Source organism: Pleurodeles waltl, chromosome 5, assembly GCF_031143425.1.
Source record: "Pleurodeles waltl isolate 20211129_DDA chromosome 5, aPleWal1.hap1.20221129, whole genome shotgun sequence".
NCBI classification, from domain to species: domain Eukaryota; kingdom Metazoa; phylum Chordata; class Amphibia; order Caudata; family Salamandridae; genus Pleurodeles; species Pleurodeles waltl.
The window spans coordinates 1,669,711,132-1,669,726,636 of NC_090444.1; positions in this window are offsets into that span (position 1 = coordinate 1,669,711,132).

The following is a 15,505-nucleotide window of genomic DNA, read 5'->3' on the forward strand; positions in this document are numbered from 1 at the left end:
CCTGCGGCCCATCCTCCGGTAACCCCGCTGGTGGGGCGTTTCATGAGACACACTCATCAACCACAAACGCGAGCAGAATGCGCGCGACCCGACGACTAAGTCCGTATTCCACGAGCTATGACGTGCAGTCATACTGGAGCTGTCTTTTCTGAGTCTTTTTTTGTGTGGAGGGAAGTCATTAATGTATAATGTGTTTTTCTTGTTAGTTATGGTTACAGTTGGAGCTGTACTCACTTTTGATCCCTTATTATGGCATTACATTTGAAAGGACGACTTCGGATGTAAATTATCAGATTGCTCAATTTGAAAAGCCCCCTGGGCCACAATTTAGAGTCATTTAAAAGTGCGTTTACGCTTTATCTTGGAAAAACTATGCATGCGCCAGGATATCCTGTGCGAGAGTGCCACGGAATCAAACTTGATACATGCGTTCCAAAGTATTTTAAAATAGTTTGTAATCATCTACTTGTTGTTCTGCGAGCTGCCCCAGTTTCTGTTTTTGCACCGCGCCCTTTCAACTTTTCAGTCACAACTTGAGTTGCCTTTGGTGCGTGAAGCGTAGTCACAAAAGATATTCTCTATTAGGGTTCAAACTCTGCATCAAATAAGCGGTCTGTCTGATTAAATGCTAACTCCATTTGTTTGTATCAGCAATAGCTCTCTGATCTTCATTGAAAATATCTGCTTTTCCCAGTTCCTCTTCCGGGGTACTCAAGCGTCATCAAATTGAAAAATAACAGCATCAAAGAATATAATGTGTTTTATATATCAACCTATACAAACATTGTAGCTATAATATGGAGTACCACAGTACCGTGCAAGCACACAGATAAGTATAGATTTTCTACTTTTAACCCCACATACATGTACATTGAAGAAATACATATGTATCATATATATACATTCCTTCACAATATTGTGGATATATTTTTGTAAAACAATATTCTGACTTACAACCCATTGATCGAACAGTATGGTGGAGCATTGCTTTCCACAGAGAAGCAAAGTACACAGTATGAGCAGATCCATAATTTTAACAACAACTTGAACAAACACTAATGGTCTTACTCGGAATGCTGAAGTTTCCATTACCACACATACATTTTTCCTTTGTGACTATTTCATATCAAAATCGGGAAATATGCGCAGTTACGGCTTCACCACATGTTAGAACAACATGTTTCCATTATTACTGACATGTAGAAGTTAAAATGGAGATTAAATACTCTGTAAATATTCCTCAAGATTATCGCTGATCCAAGCGCAGTCTGTGGAGGACTCAGAATCAACAAGCATTTGCAATGCAACGGGTCTCGCATTTACTAGAGTTAGAGCTATTAGCATTGTAAACTCCGAACCAGACTTTTCTTGCCACCCATATTAAAAGAAAAAAACCAAGCGCGACAGCGCTATGTAAAATGCAGTGCGATCGTGCTGAAATTGAAAACGAAAAAACGAGCGCGATCGCGCTATGCAAACCCAGCGCGATCGCACTGCATGGAGAATAAAAAGATAAAGTATTCTGGAAAACATGGAGCCTAGTATATTTTCAGTAGTTGGCGGGTGTGCTCGAGGAGGGCTAAACACCAGAAAAGGCATGCTGTATGCATGCCTTTCACTAATAAAATCAAGCGGATTTTAAAAGGCAAGCCCATGAACCAATGAAACTGGCAGGAGTGACATGAGCATGGTTAAAACCCAAAGAGAGATTACAACAGGGACGGAGCACTTGTGCACTCAACCCTAAAAAAAGGGTGGATATACCATTTGTGTCCAATTTGTGGAAGTCAGAATGAGGGCCTTAACCCCTTGGATGCGGGCGTCGGCCATTGGCCGACGCCCGCACTACCCCCCCTTGTGCGGGTCACGACCAGTGGCCGACACCAGGGAGGGGGTTAATAAAACTGCACTGAGGATTTATTTTTATTTTTTTTGTTCCCTGTTAGACAAGGAAGCTTTTCCATGTCTCCGCCCGCACCCCACCCGCCCCCGCTGACGTCACTTTGTGAATTTCCCTATCGGAGCAGGAAGCCGTCCACAAACGGCCTTCCCCACATTTGGGAAGGCCTCATAAGAAAGGGGAGAGTCTCCCCTTTCTTACGAGGCCTCCCTGAAAGTGTTTCCTGGCCCCCGATCGCAGCACAGCTGTCGGGGGCCAGGAAACACTTTCAGGAAGGCCTCGTAAGAAAGGGGAGACCCTCCCCTTTCTTACGAGGCCTTCTGAAAGTGTTTCCTGACCCCGATCGCAGCTGTGCTGTGCAAGGAAACACTTTCAGAAGGCCTCGTAAGAAAGGGGAGACTCTCCCCTTTCTTACGAGGCCTTCTGGAAGTGTTTCCTGGCCCCGATCGCAGCTGTGCTGTGCCAGGAAACACTTTCAGAAGGCCTCGTAAGAAAGGGGAGAGTCTCCCCTTTCTTACGAGGCCTTCCTGAAAGTGTTTCCTGGCCCCCGATCGCAGCACAGCTGCGATCGGGGGCCAGGAAACACCACTAGACACCAGGGATTTCACTTGGGGGGGGTCGGCCCCCTCGGAAAACAGGCCCCCCCCCCGGAGGCATATTTTTTTTAAAAAAAAGGTAGGTGCCCCCTGGGGGGGCGTGATCGTGCCCCCCCGGGGGCTAAATTTTATTTTATAAAAAAAAAAAAAATGGACGGGGGGTCGCCAGTGGGCAGGACGACTCCCTGTGGGGGCAATATTTTTTTTAGTTGTGGTAGGGTTTCCCTGGGGGCCATTTTGGCCCCCAAGGAAACCATACAACAACTAAAAAAAATATAGATCTATATATATATACATATATATATATATAGATCTATATATATAGATATATCTATGTAGATATCTATCTACATGGATATATCTATAGAAAGATCTATAGATATATATATATATATGTATATATATATATATATATATATAGATCAATCTATAGATATATCTATGTAGATAGATATATATAGAGAGATAGATCTATCTATATATATATATATATATATATATATATATCACTTTTGTCAATATGTGTGTGGTTTCCCTATATATATATATATATAGATTTGCCACCAGTTGTCTTGCAGTTGCAGCTTGCGTCTTCATAGCAATGCATATACTTCAACTGACGCTTTTCAACTGTAGCTTTTAGGCAGCAATAAAAAAAGTCAAGTTAGTATTGTGATTATGTTTCTGCTACAAAAGGGTCAGACTTGTCTAGTGGCAGTTTTAGTGCCATAAAGAAGTGCAGAAGGTTTATGTGCCTACTGCAAAGAGCAAATCTGTATTTTATGTAAATAGCTGAGTACATTTGTAAAGTCAGCCATTACCTGCGCTATAATACCAATGAAATGTATGTGCGGGGTGGAGGGCGGCTATGGAGAGATGAAGGGCACTTTTGCTGGGTGGTAATGAGGGAATCCGAGGAGGAGGGAGTGGGAGCACCAATAATGATTGTTGGACTGGGCGCAGGAGGTGCTAAAGACTGTGACGAATGGTATGTGACAAGGTGTTTTTTGAGTGTCTTGAAAGAACGTGCTGATTGAGGGAAGAAGCGCAGATAAAGTGGCCTCTACTGTTGCACGTATCTCACACACACCATCGATTTTGTGACTGTCTACGTAGGTTGGTGTTTTAGAGCAACAGTTTAGCCAATAGCAGAGATGGCATCTTGATGGATGACTGCTGCCGTCACTCGGGTTATAGAGGGCAGCTCTGACATAGGATCAGAGACTGAGACATCAGATACTGAGACAGCATCTGAGGGGTAAGACAATGGCGCAGACTCTGGGAGTGATTTTTCAGTCGGAGGAGTCAGTAAATTATGAGGGAGGTGATGAGGACAGTCCTGCTGTCCCTTCGCAAGCAGTCTGTGCAACGGGGTAATAGTGGGTTAGCCCAACCCAGAGAGCAGGTGAATGCAGCGGCAAGCAGAGAGAGAGAGTGCTCTCTTGGGAGCTCCCCAATTTAGTTCAGCCCCACATTCCACCGCCCAAATCGTATTGTGGAGACATCAAAATTATCTATCGCAAAACAAACTGGTTTTGTAAGGCAGGCACCTGTGTTTTTGGTCCTGGGTTCGGCGGCCATATAGAGAAACACACTAAACCCAAACATTTCTGGAAACTAGACATTTGGGGGAGTCCACAGAGGTGTGACTTGTGTGGATTCCCCAAAGTTTTCTTACCCAGAATACCCTGCATAGCTGAAATGTTGAATAAAAACTCGATTTTTCTCGCATTTCTGTCACACAAACTACAGGAATATGTTGGGATCCACAAAATTCCTACCACCCAGTGATTCCTCACCTGTCCTGATAAAAACACTACCCCACTTGAGTGCCTACACCTAGTGCCTGGGTCAGGAATGGATCAACCCAGGGTCAACAGCTGCCTCATGTAAGGACCAACATTGACCGTTGTGTGATCTATTCCTGTCGCGGGCACCAGGCCTACCCACACAAGTCAGGTGCAATTTTTATCGGGAGACTTGGGGGAATGCTGGGTGGAAGGAAATTTGTGGCTCCTCTTAGATTCCAGAACTTTCTGTCACCGAAATGTGAGGAAAATGTGTTTCTTTAGCCAAATTTTGAGGTTTGCAAAGGATTCTGGGTAACATAACCTGGTCAGAGCCCCACAAGTCACCCCATCTTGGATTCCCCTAGGTCTCTAGTATTCAAAAATGTGCTGGTTTGCTAGGTTTCACTAGGTGCCGGCTGAGCTAGAGGCCAAAATCCACAGGTAGGCACTTTGTAAAACACACCTCTGTGTTTTCTGTGAAAAAATGGGATGTGTCCACGTTGTGTTTTGGGCCATTTCCTGTCGTGGGCGCTAGGCCTACCCACACAAGTGAGGTATCACTTTTATCAGGAGACTTGGGGGAATGCTGGGTGGAAGGAAATTTGTGGCTCCTCTCAGATTCCAGAACTTTCTGTCACCAAAATGTGAGGAAAATGTGTTTTTTTAGCCAAATATTGAGGTTTGCAAATGATTTTGGGTAACAGAACCTGGTCAGAGCACCACAAGCCACCTCATGTTGGATTACCCTAGGTGTCTAGTTTTTAAAAATGCCAAGGTTTGCTAGGTTTCCCTAGGTGTCGGCTGAGCTAGAGGCCAAAATCTACAGCTAGGCACTTTGCAAAAAACACATCAGATTTCAATGTAAAAATGTGATGTGTCCATGTTGCGTTTCCTGTCGCGAGCATTAGGCCTACCCACGCAAGTGAGGTACCATTTTTATCGGGAGACTTGCAGGAACACAGAATAGCAAAACAAGTGTTATTGCCCCTTGTCTTTCTCTACATTTTTTCCTTCCAAATGTAAGACAGTGTGTAAAAAAGACGTCTATTTGAGAAATGGCCTGTAATTCACATGCTAGTATGGGCACCCCGGAATTCAGAGATGTGCAAATAACCACTGATTCTCAACACCTTATCTTATGCCCATTTTGGAAATACAAAGGTTTGCTTGATACCTATTTTTCACTCTTTATATTTCAGCAATTGAATTACTGTATACCCGGTATAGAATGAAAACCCATTGCAAGGTGCAGCTCATTTATTGGCTCTGTGTACCTAGGGATCTTGATGAACCTACAAGCCCTATATATCCTCGCAATCGGAAGAGTCCAGCACACGTAACGGTATATTGCTTTGAAAAATCTGACATTGCAGGAAAAAGTTACAGAGTAAAACGTGGAGAAAAATGGCTGTTTTTTTCAGCTCAATTTCAATATTTTTTTATTTCAGCTGTTATTTTCTGTAGGAAAACCTTGTAGGAGCTACACAAATGACCCCTTGCTGAATTCAGGATTTTATCTACCTTTCAGAAATGTTTAGCTTTCCAGGATCCAGCATTGGTTTCACACCCATTCCTGTCACTAACTGGAAGGAGGCTGAAAGCACCAAAAATAGTAAAAATGGGGTATGACTCAATAAAATGCCAAAATTGTGTTGAAAAATGTGGTTTTCTGATTCAAGTCTGCCAGTTCCTGAAAGGTGGGAAGATGGTGATTTTAGCACCAGAAACGCTTTGTTGATGCCATTTTCAGGGAAAAAACCACAAGCCTTCTTCGGTAGCCCTTTTCCCCCATTTAAAAAAAAAATCCACTGTATTTTGGCTAATTTCTTGGTCTCCTCCAGGGGAAACCACAAACTCTGGGTACCATTAGAATCCCTAGGATGTTGGAAAAAAAGGACGCAAATTTGGTGTGGATAGCTTATGTGGACAAAAAGTTATGAAGGCCTAAGCGCGAACTATCCCAAATAGCCAAAAAAAAGGCTCAGCACGGTGGGGGTGGTGGGGGGGGAAGCCCAGCAGCTAAGAGGTTAATGATCTAGCAAAATATTATATTAAACATAATTATACTTGCAACAACGAGTGTAAAGAATTAAAGACATTTTGAGTGAGAAAAGGGACATAATTGTATTGGGAGGAAATTTGACTAAATGTGGAGATGGAGTTTGAGTTAGAAAGAAGGTAGTTTACAGGAGGGTATTTCACATCCCGTATCACTCTCTAAGGTCAGTTTGATACAATGGGAAAGAGATACTCAGAGAGTACTTGCTAGAGGGTTATAGGAGTGGGGAAACATGACAAAAGTTATGAAAAAAGCGAAAGACATGTAGTGGTAATAGAAAGAGAAGGACTTTTAAGGAAAATAATAGGAAGAGGATGCTAAAGGAAAGACAAGAAAATAGGATAAGAAGACTAGAATATAACTGAATTCCTCAGGAGTAGTCAGGGCGATGACATGCTTACAAGGAAGGTCCAACGAGATTCCCCAACAAGTGATCTAATGGAGAATGACACTTCTCGGGGACCTCAAGCCTGCAAGGGGAATGATTTTGGCTCCAATGACATTGTATGGAAAAGTGACGCTGAGCTTTCTTAGACCGGTTCGGGGATCCCACAGGAGGAAGCCAGTACCACAGAAGAGAGAGACCTATGGGCTCCACCACAACACCCTTCGTTTTTACTCCTGCCTTTGCTCAGAAGGAGAACCGTGGTTTGTCAGCTGCTTGTTGGGGAGTTGTTGTTTCTGCCTCCTTTTTTCATTTTTTCTTTCTTCTTTTTCTCTCTTTCTTTCTCCTGAGGAAAAGGCATGTGGGCCACCTCTGATATACGGTTTACCAGTATAAAATAGGCAAATAGCCAATTTGAGATAAGAAATATCAGGATTGCTATTTTAAAGTCAACTTCTGGAGCTGTGACCAGCATGGGTCAGGAAGGCAAAACTATTCCAGCGGTTGTTTTTTTATGTACGGCACATCAGGAGTGGCCACCAATACCAGACGCAGGGATCCCATGAAAGAGGGTTTCAACAAATTATTGGGGGTTGTAAAGCTTTGGTCTGGGCAAATTGAGTATCTACTATTACGAAGAGAGGGAAAGAGAGAAAGGGCCAATGTCAGGATAAAACAATAAATAAAACCTGAAATAAGGCAGTGAAAGATAGGGCAAGTAAAACACCTTTCATGCTCTTTACCCTTTTCACCTATACTTACCTTTCAATATTGCAAGGACTGAGGGAGGGGAAGGAAGCCGTACCTGATGCCAAAAGCACCTTGGAAGGATGAGACGATAGAAGAGCAGTGTGAGAAAATACATGAGACTCTTACTTTAACTGAAAACCTATCTGGAGTGGGGGGGAGAAGAACCTCTGTTTCTGAGTTGCAATAAACAGTTTGAGAAAACTGATACGAACCAATTTTTTCTCTAATTGTAGGGGGAAGTACAACCAGCCCACATCTACAGCACCCATTATGTATTTCTTTTTGTTACTGCTTGATGGTGATAGAAGCAAATATTTTTAGGAGAATCAGGAGGTAGCAAGTATTGCAAAAGGAGAGAACAACAAGAGAGAGGCATGGAAACAGTCCTCTATATCTTTAAGTGTTGGGGCTCTATCAGTCACGGCACGCAGCATGCAAAAGGGGCGGGGCGACGCAGGGGGATTACATTGAAAAGAATAAAAAAAACACAACTTACCTTTGCTGCTGCTGCTTCATCCGCTCCTCTGAAGGCACAGGCTCCCAGCCTGCCCTGCACTAGTCCCAACACTGCTTAGAGCAGCGTCAGGATTGGCTGGGAGTGCCCAGCCAGGGCGCTCCCAGGCAGACTAGGAGCCTGTGCAGGCTCTCTCCAGCCCGGTAACTGTCTTGCCGGGCTGGAGAGAGCCCACTGCGTATGTGTGTTTCGCCAGCCCGAGACGGCCGGCCAAACACACATGCGCCTCAGCTCGTTACCCCGAGGCACGCCACTTTTCCCAAAAAACGATAATAGGCACAGTTTATTATAGTTATTTGGGGAAAAGATTTGCAGCTGCCGGTGCTGGCGGGGGGGGGGAGGGGTGATGCTCCTCTGCCCTTATCGAGGAGCCACATCTGGGCTCTATGGGGATTCCTTATCTCACCTTGGTAGCTTGACACAGGTAGAAAGACTTTCCTCAGAGCAAATGTATATATGTGCAAAGTCAAGCAAAACAATGCAGTTGAGAAATAAGGAATGAAATATGCCTAAACCAAAATAGCTTAGAAGACAACAATGTAATATGAAAAATCACACTGAAGTAAGAAATTTGATATAAAGACCTTCAGCATCAAAGACTGTCTGGATTCCTATCAAGAATTATTACAGTCACTGGTTGTTTCATGCCGTGCTCTCTCTCACAGCAGGCAACCCTGTACTATTCCTTTCCCTCCTTCAGCCCCAGTCAGTTGGGGCTGATCCCATCCAGTTTCAAACCTTGAAGTCACTCTTGATCTTGCAACATAAAATGGAGTATGGCACTGACTGCAGAGCAAATAATGTGAAACACATAAAGCACATGAGATGAAGAGGGGTAAGTATGAAGGTGGCCTTTTACAACACAAGATGGCTATGCACCCTAAGAAAAGCTTCTTCATCCAGCTCTTGCTGTTATCCAATACTCACAAAAAGTGAATGACTGTTCTTTTTTGATGATCAGAGAGTAGGAATGGTAACACAAAAGGAGTTTTTTTTAACACAATGGAAAGGACAGAATGCAGACTAGACACATCCACTACTACCTGCTCAAATTTATATCACTTCCACTCTCTTCTATAAAGGATTGACTTGTGAATGGAGGCTGGGGCCACTTTTCAAGGGAAACTGCCACATTGATCTCCGCTGTGGTGTTGGGAAATCTGGTAAAAGTCATTTTCTAAGGGTTTGCATGCTGGGATACCCTCTAGATTTTCGGAAAATAAGTCAGCAGTACTAGAAGTAATGAACATAAAATGGAGCTATTCACAAAAGTAACTTACACTTCTGAGTAATTTACAGATGCTATATAGTCTTGCACGTTTGAGTAACTTAACTACGTTTGGCTATTTACAAAATCTGAGTGTAAAGTTAAGCAAAAGTGTAGACTTACACAGCTCCACCCCCTGAAAAAGGGAGTGAAGCCATTTAAATCTGTGTAAGTTACTACTGCCAAGAAAGAAACTGTAGTAAGTCCAGCATCATGCATGGCTAACCACGAACACTGTAACACCCTCCTATAGGAAATTACAAAGGTATGGTCTGAAATTAAAATTCTATAGGAAATAATGTTGGACTAACTTATTTAACATAGTTAAAATATAAACAAATATAATTTAATTTAAAAAAATCGAAAAAACGAAAAAGAAATAATATTTACCAATCAATTACAAATTATTTCAAGAAACATTTTAAAATGTATAAGGTAACACTGATTTGTATTAAAATATAATTAAATTACTTTTAATAATTATGGACATCACTTTTAATAATTAATAATGCATAACATAAATATTTTTACTCTAGGAAGGAATTTAGTTGTTAATTTAAATAAAAAAATATATTTAATTTAATATATTTAAATTAATTGAATATTTAATTCAAGATAAAGTTAAAAGTGATATAACATTTTATATTTTGTTGTACATTTAAAATTAATTTAGATTAATATTTTAACAAACATATTTATACTAAGTAATTCTAAAGTTTCTAAAACATTTTTTTCGCTTTTGCTGTACTTTACAATAGGGAGATCTCCACCTCTACTGTGGAGTCTCCCTACAGTAAAGGAAGGGGAATAGTAAAAAAGTTTATTTAACTAAAAAAATAGTAAAAATACTTTAATGTTAAACAATAAGGAAATACATGTTAAATATTAATGTAAATTATTTATAAAATTATTGCAATTGGACATGTAAAAATGCAGCAGCACTGTTAACTTGATTTTAATTTACATTTTTAATTCATGTAAATGTATTAAATTGATACAAATTATTTTTCTGAAGTTTGAATGAATTTCAAGATTCTGTTGGTTGTCAAAAAGATCTTGTCATCCAATTGAGCACAATTGGGCCTTCACGTACTGTGGCCACTGAATGTTGCAAGCTTTATCTAAATTCAGTGATCACCACTTGATTGAGTAAGGCTTCCGGTTTATTCCAGATCGATATCCATAACAGTATCCTGGTTATCCAAATGTTATCCCCCTGATGTTTTAGGCTTAGTTCTTCATAGTAAATAGCAGCAGGTACACTCATAGGTAGTCGAAATTTTCGCCATCCTGTCCCTGTGCCAGATTGCAGAGGCCCCAGATACCTGCACAGCATGAGGCAAGTCAGATGCATCTAGCTTTATATGTGTTTTATTGCCCTAAGGATCGTAGAGCCCAATTTCCTTACAAACGTGAATGCAGATGCCCTATTTTGCTCGAATTGGGTGCACCTCACTTTTATCAGATGTTTCCAAGTGCCCTTATTATCAAAATGAATCTAAAATTATGTAAAAGTCAGGGCACTCTGCAGCTGAATGCTACTTATGTAAAATTGACTCACCTTACTCTTTGGATTTGTTTGTTGATAACCCCCAGGTTATCCATGAACTGCACAAAACAGTCTCTATAGGGAATCTTCTGTTCTGGACATCAGGACACAATCATTGGCATACATTAGGACTGGGAGACACCCAGGGCCATATTTATACTCTGGTTGCGCCGAATTTGCGTCGTTTTTTTCGACGCAAATTCGACGCAGAACTAACGCCAACTAACGCCATATTTATACTCTGGCGTTAGACGCTTCGGGCGCCAAAGTGCCCGGAGTGTGCGTCATTTTTTAGCGTGAACCCCTTCCTTGCGTTAATGATATGCAAGGGAGGCGTTCCCGTCTTAAAAAATGACTCCCAGGCCTTTACGTGGTATTTATACTCCCGGGCAAAAGAGACGCCCGGGAGTGGGCGTGGCCAAAAACGGCGCATTTGCGCCGCTTTTTAACGCCTGGGTCAGGGATGGCGTTAAGGGACAAGTGGGCTCAAAATGAGCCCAGAGTGCCCTCCCCTGCCCCCAGGGACCCCCCCTGCCACCCTTGCCCACCCCAGGAGGACACCCAAGGACGGAGGGACCCATCCCATGGACATTAAGGTAAGTTCAGGTAAGTATTTTATTTTTTATTTTTTGTGGCATAGGGGGGCCTGATTTGTGCCCCCCTACATGCCACTATGCCCAATGACCATGCCCAGGGGACATAAGTCCCCTGGGCATGGCCATTGGGCAAGGGGGCATGACTCCTATCTTTACAATGATAGGAGTCATGTTGATGGGGGATGGGCGTCGAAAAAAAATGGCGCAAGTCGGGTTACGACGATTTTTTCGACGCAACCTGACTTGCCCCATTTTAAGACGCCCATACGCCATTTTCCCCCTACGCCGGCGCTGTCTGGTGTACGTGGTTTTTTTCCACGCACACCAGGCAGCGCCGGTCTGCTAGCGCCGGCTAACGCCATTCAATAAATACGGCGCCCGCATGGCGCTTCAGAATGGCGTTAGCCGGCGCTAATTTTTTTGACGCAAAACTGCGTTAGCGCAGTTTTGCGTCAAAAAGTATAAATACGGCCCCCAGTTCTGTCTCTTGGGGGATCAGTCTCTACCCCTAGCAAAAATGTCTCCAAATCCTTAATACAGAGGCTTAACAAAAAGCAGGCAAGTACACAGCCTCATCTTACACCCCTCCTGATCTTAATGGGGGGTGTACATTCTCCTTTTGACCCATATCTCACGCAGCCCACTAAGTTCTTATGTAATTTATATAGTAAACATACAATCTTCGGATCAGTGCTCATTGGCATTGTCTTCAGCCATAGTTCACCTCTGTCGACATTATTGAATGCCGAACTGAGGTCCCTGAAGGCAAGGATACCTGCCAAGCGCTGGTCTATGTTTCCCAGCCCCGCCTGACCCCGGACTGTGCTTTTGTTATTGGCTGCCCAAATTCTCCAAACGGTCCAGCAGTCTCCTACCCAAAACTCTTCCTGTTGAATCAATGAGTGAAAACTGGCATTAGCAGCAAGGATCCTCCACCCACTTTTTTGAAAATCAGGACAGTAACTGCATTAGACCAAGACTTGGGTGGGCTACGGGCAATTGCACTGTACAGTACATTTACCAAGAGTGGGGCCCAAAGATCAATATTACTTTTGAAGAGGTTGATAGGAACCCCATCCGGGCCTGAGCTTTATTGTTTGGGCATTGTTTCACTGCCATAATGGCCTCTTCTAAGAATACTGCCAGCTGTTCTCCTTGCCCTGGGGTGGGAATATTATCCTATACATAACTGTTTGTACTCCCTAAATGTTTGGGGTTCAAAGCCCTTGGTAAAGTGTATCACCCAAGTCCAAGACTGTATAGTCAGGTCAGTGCAGCCACTGTGTCCACTTACAAAATAGGATGAATTCACCACTTTTGAAAAGAGGGACACATCATTGGTGGCACTCGCCTTCTCCAGCCGTTCCCATGCTTCTTTTCTTATTGATTCCTTTCTTGCCCTAGTAATGGCCTTACAGTGATGACTACAATATTTTACTTCTTCAGGATCTCTAGGTGTCTTTTATAGGGTACTCATTAATGAAACTGTGTGCTTTCGAGCAAGTCCTATCAGACCAATTCTTTGTCCTTACTTCAGTAAGCGACAATGGGGCTATTAAGAGACCTGTAGCACATATACATATTTCATTATATGCATCCTGTATGTCTAGTGGATTGGCTTTATAATCAAACCATAAAATGTTCCACACTTTTTCCAATCAAGGTTCTCACCCTTTTCCTGTGTCAATATCCACCCACTTATGACAAATGCCCCTGTTCTTAATATATTCAATTGTAGGGACTGTGTATTTTTGTTGTGGTGGCAGGTGGACCAAGGATAGATTTAAAGCTAGGGGACTGTGATCACTCATGTCACGGTGGAGGGTGGTAAAGTTGGATTCTTTCACCTGCACTCTTTAGATAAGGCAATAAAATCAATCAGACTACCACCGCCCTTCCTTGTGTAGGTCACTTGACTGGCAACTGCCTCCTCAGCCAAATCTACAGTGCCTGTAAAAATAGCCCAGGGGTCTGCCTGTATGTTATATATGGAGAAAGCCAATCTGAGCAGACTATACAGTACAAAGACAGTCAATTGTGTGTCTCGAAAATGTAGAGCTATTCAGTCTCCTTCATCCATCTTGGGACTGCTACTTACCCATGAGACTTTCCGTACTGTGACAATATCTTTAAATATGGTGGTACAGATAAAATTCCCCAACTTAGAGCACAGCCAATGAGTGGCCTTGTTTTTTTAGCTGGAGCTCATCTTCGGATTGTCCTGGCTGCAACACTGTTGCATTTTTTAATACAATCACAAAGGGAGTAGCCTCTGTGGGTAACTGTAAAATAACAGGTGGTATTGTTTCAAAGAGCACATTGTCTTTCCTGCTGGGGATATTGCCAGTGTCAGATGGTGAGGGAATAGCTTCCAGTTGCTGAGTTAGAGCAAGATGATTAGCAGTAATATGGTGCAATGGCTGTTCAGGTGCAGCCCTATTTGCTTTCCCTTGGGAGTCTCTACTCATTTCAGGAGGTTCCTGAGTGTTATGAGTATGCTGTGAAGTTCCCAGGCACGCATGTCTAATTTGTTCTACTGGCTTTGGAGGGGAGTTGTGCTAAGCTATCTTTCAAGGCCACTTCTATACCCTTAAGCACGGAAACAACTGGACTGAACAAGTTCATAAGCATGTCCTACACACGTTTGACATAAGGTATAGTAGGGTCACCCTTATCCTCATTTGATATTGAGGTTTGGTGCAAAGGTAATCCTTTATCAGACTCTACAGGTGAGGGGCCCTACACAGGTGACGCGTTTGCTGCCAATTCATTTGGGCGCAACATTGCCACTGGTAATTTCTCAGGGCCTGTTTTAATCTGTCTGCCGTTGCTTTTTTTCTTATTGGTCGGAGGTGACCCTGTAAAGTTCATCGCATTACCTGGCTCACTCTCTGAGACAATTTCCAAACTCCTGTAAGTACATATGGCTTACCCGTTGTTAGAATTGGCAGCTCTTTCCGTTGTATCCCTGCACTTTTTTGCTTCTGACACCCTGTTTTTGGATCCTGTACTGGAATTCATTTTTTGCTGGCTTTAATACCCTGGGCACTTTACCACTGCTAACCAATGCTAAAGTGCAAGTCTCTCTGTTTAAAAGAAATTGGTAATTGGTTTTCTATAATTGGCACATTTAATTTACTGGTAAGTCCCTAGTAAAGTGCACTATGTGTGCTCAGGGCATGTAACTCACATGCTACTAGTGGGCCTGCAGCACTGATCATGCCACCCACATGAGCAGCCCTATAAACGTCTCAAACCTGCCACTGCAGAGTGTGTGTGTGAAGTTTTGCACTTGCCAGGCCCAATCCTTCCTTTTTACTACATGTAAGTCACCCCTAAGGTAGGGCCTAGGTAGCTCCATGGGCAAGGTGGATTGTATTTAAAAAGGTTGGACGTGTAGTGTTGTGTTTTACATGTCCTGATAGTGAAATACTGCCAAATTCAGTTTTCAACATTGCAGTGTCTATCCCTCCCATAGGTTAACATGGGGATTGCCTTTAACATCTCTTTTAGGTGCAGTTTCCCATTGGGAGCAGATAGAGATCTGGAGTTTGGGGTCTCTGAACTAACAATTTAAAAGTAGATCTTTTGGTGAAGCTGGTTTTTAGATTGCATGTTTGAAAATGCCACTTTTAGAAAGTGGGCATTTTCTTGCTTAACCATTCTGTGCCTCTGCCTGGCTGCTGAATACACATCTGGGTCAATCTGACAGTTGGGTTGTTTATGAATTCACTCTAGACAGTGGCACAAAGAAAGCTGAGGTGTGCCCTGCACATAAGCTGGACTGGAGGGAAGACACCTGCACTTGAAAGGGCTGTGCCTGCCCTCACACAATACAGTCTCCGACCCCCTAGTATGTGTCTGGGGCAGGGCAAGGGAGAAGCAAGGTCTTGTGCACTGCCAAGACTTTCCTTTGAAGTTTGCCTTCTTCAAAGGCAGAAATTAGTATAAGCATTGGACTGCTGACCCCACAACTTTAGATTACTTGTGGATCAAAAGGAACCTCTGCCAAGGAGAAGAGCTTGATGTTTGAAGAGGACCTGCCACTCTGCCTGTTGCTTTGCCTCGCTGGCCTGACTTAAGAGGGAAAGGACTGGAC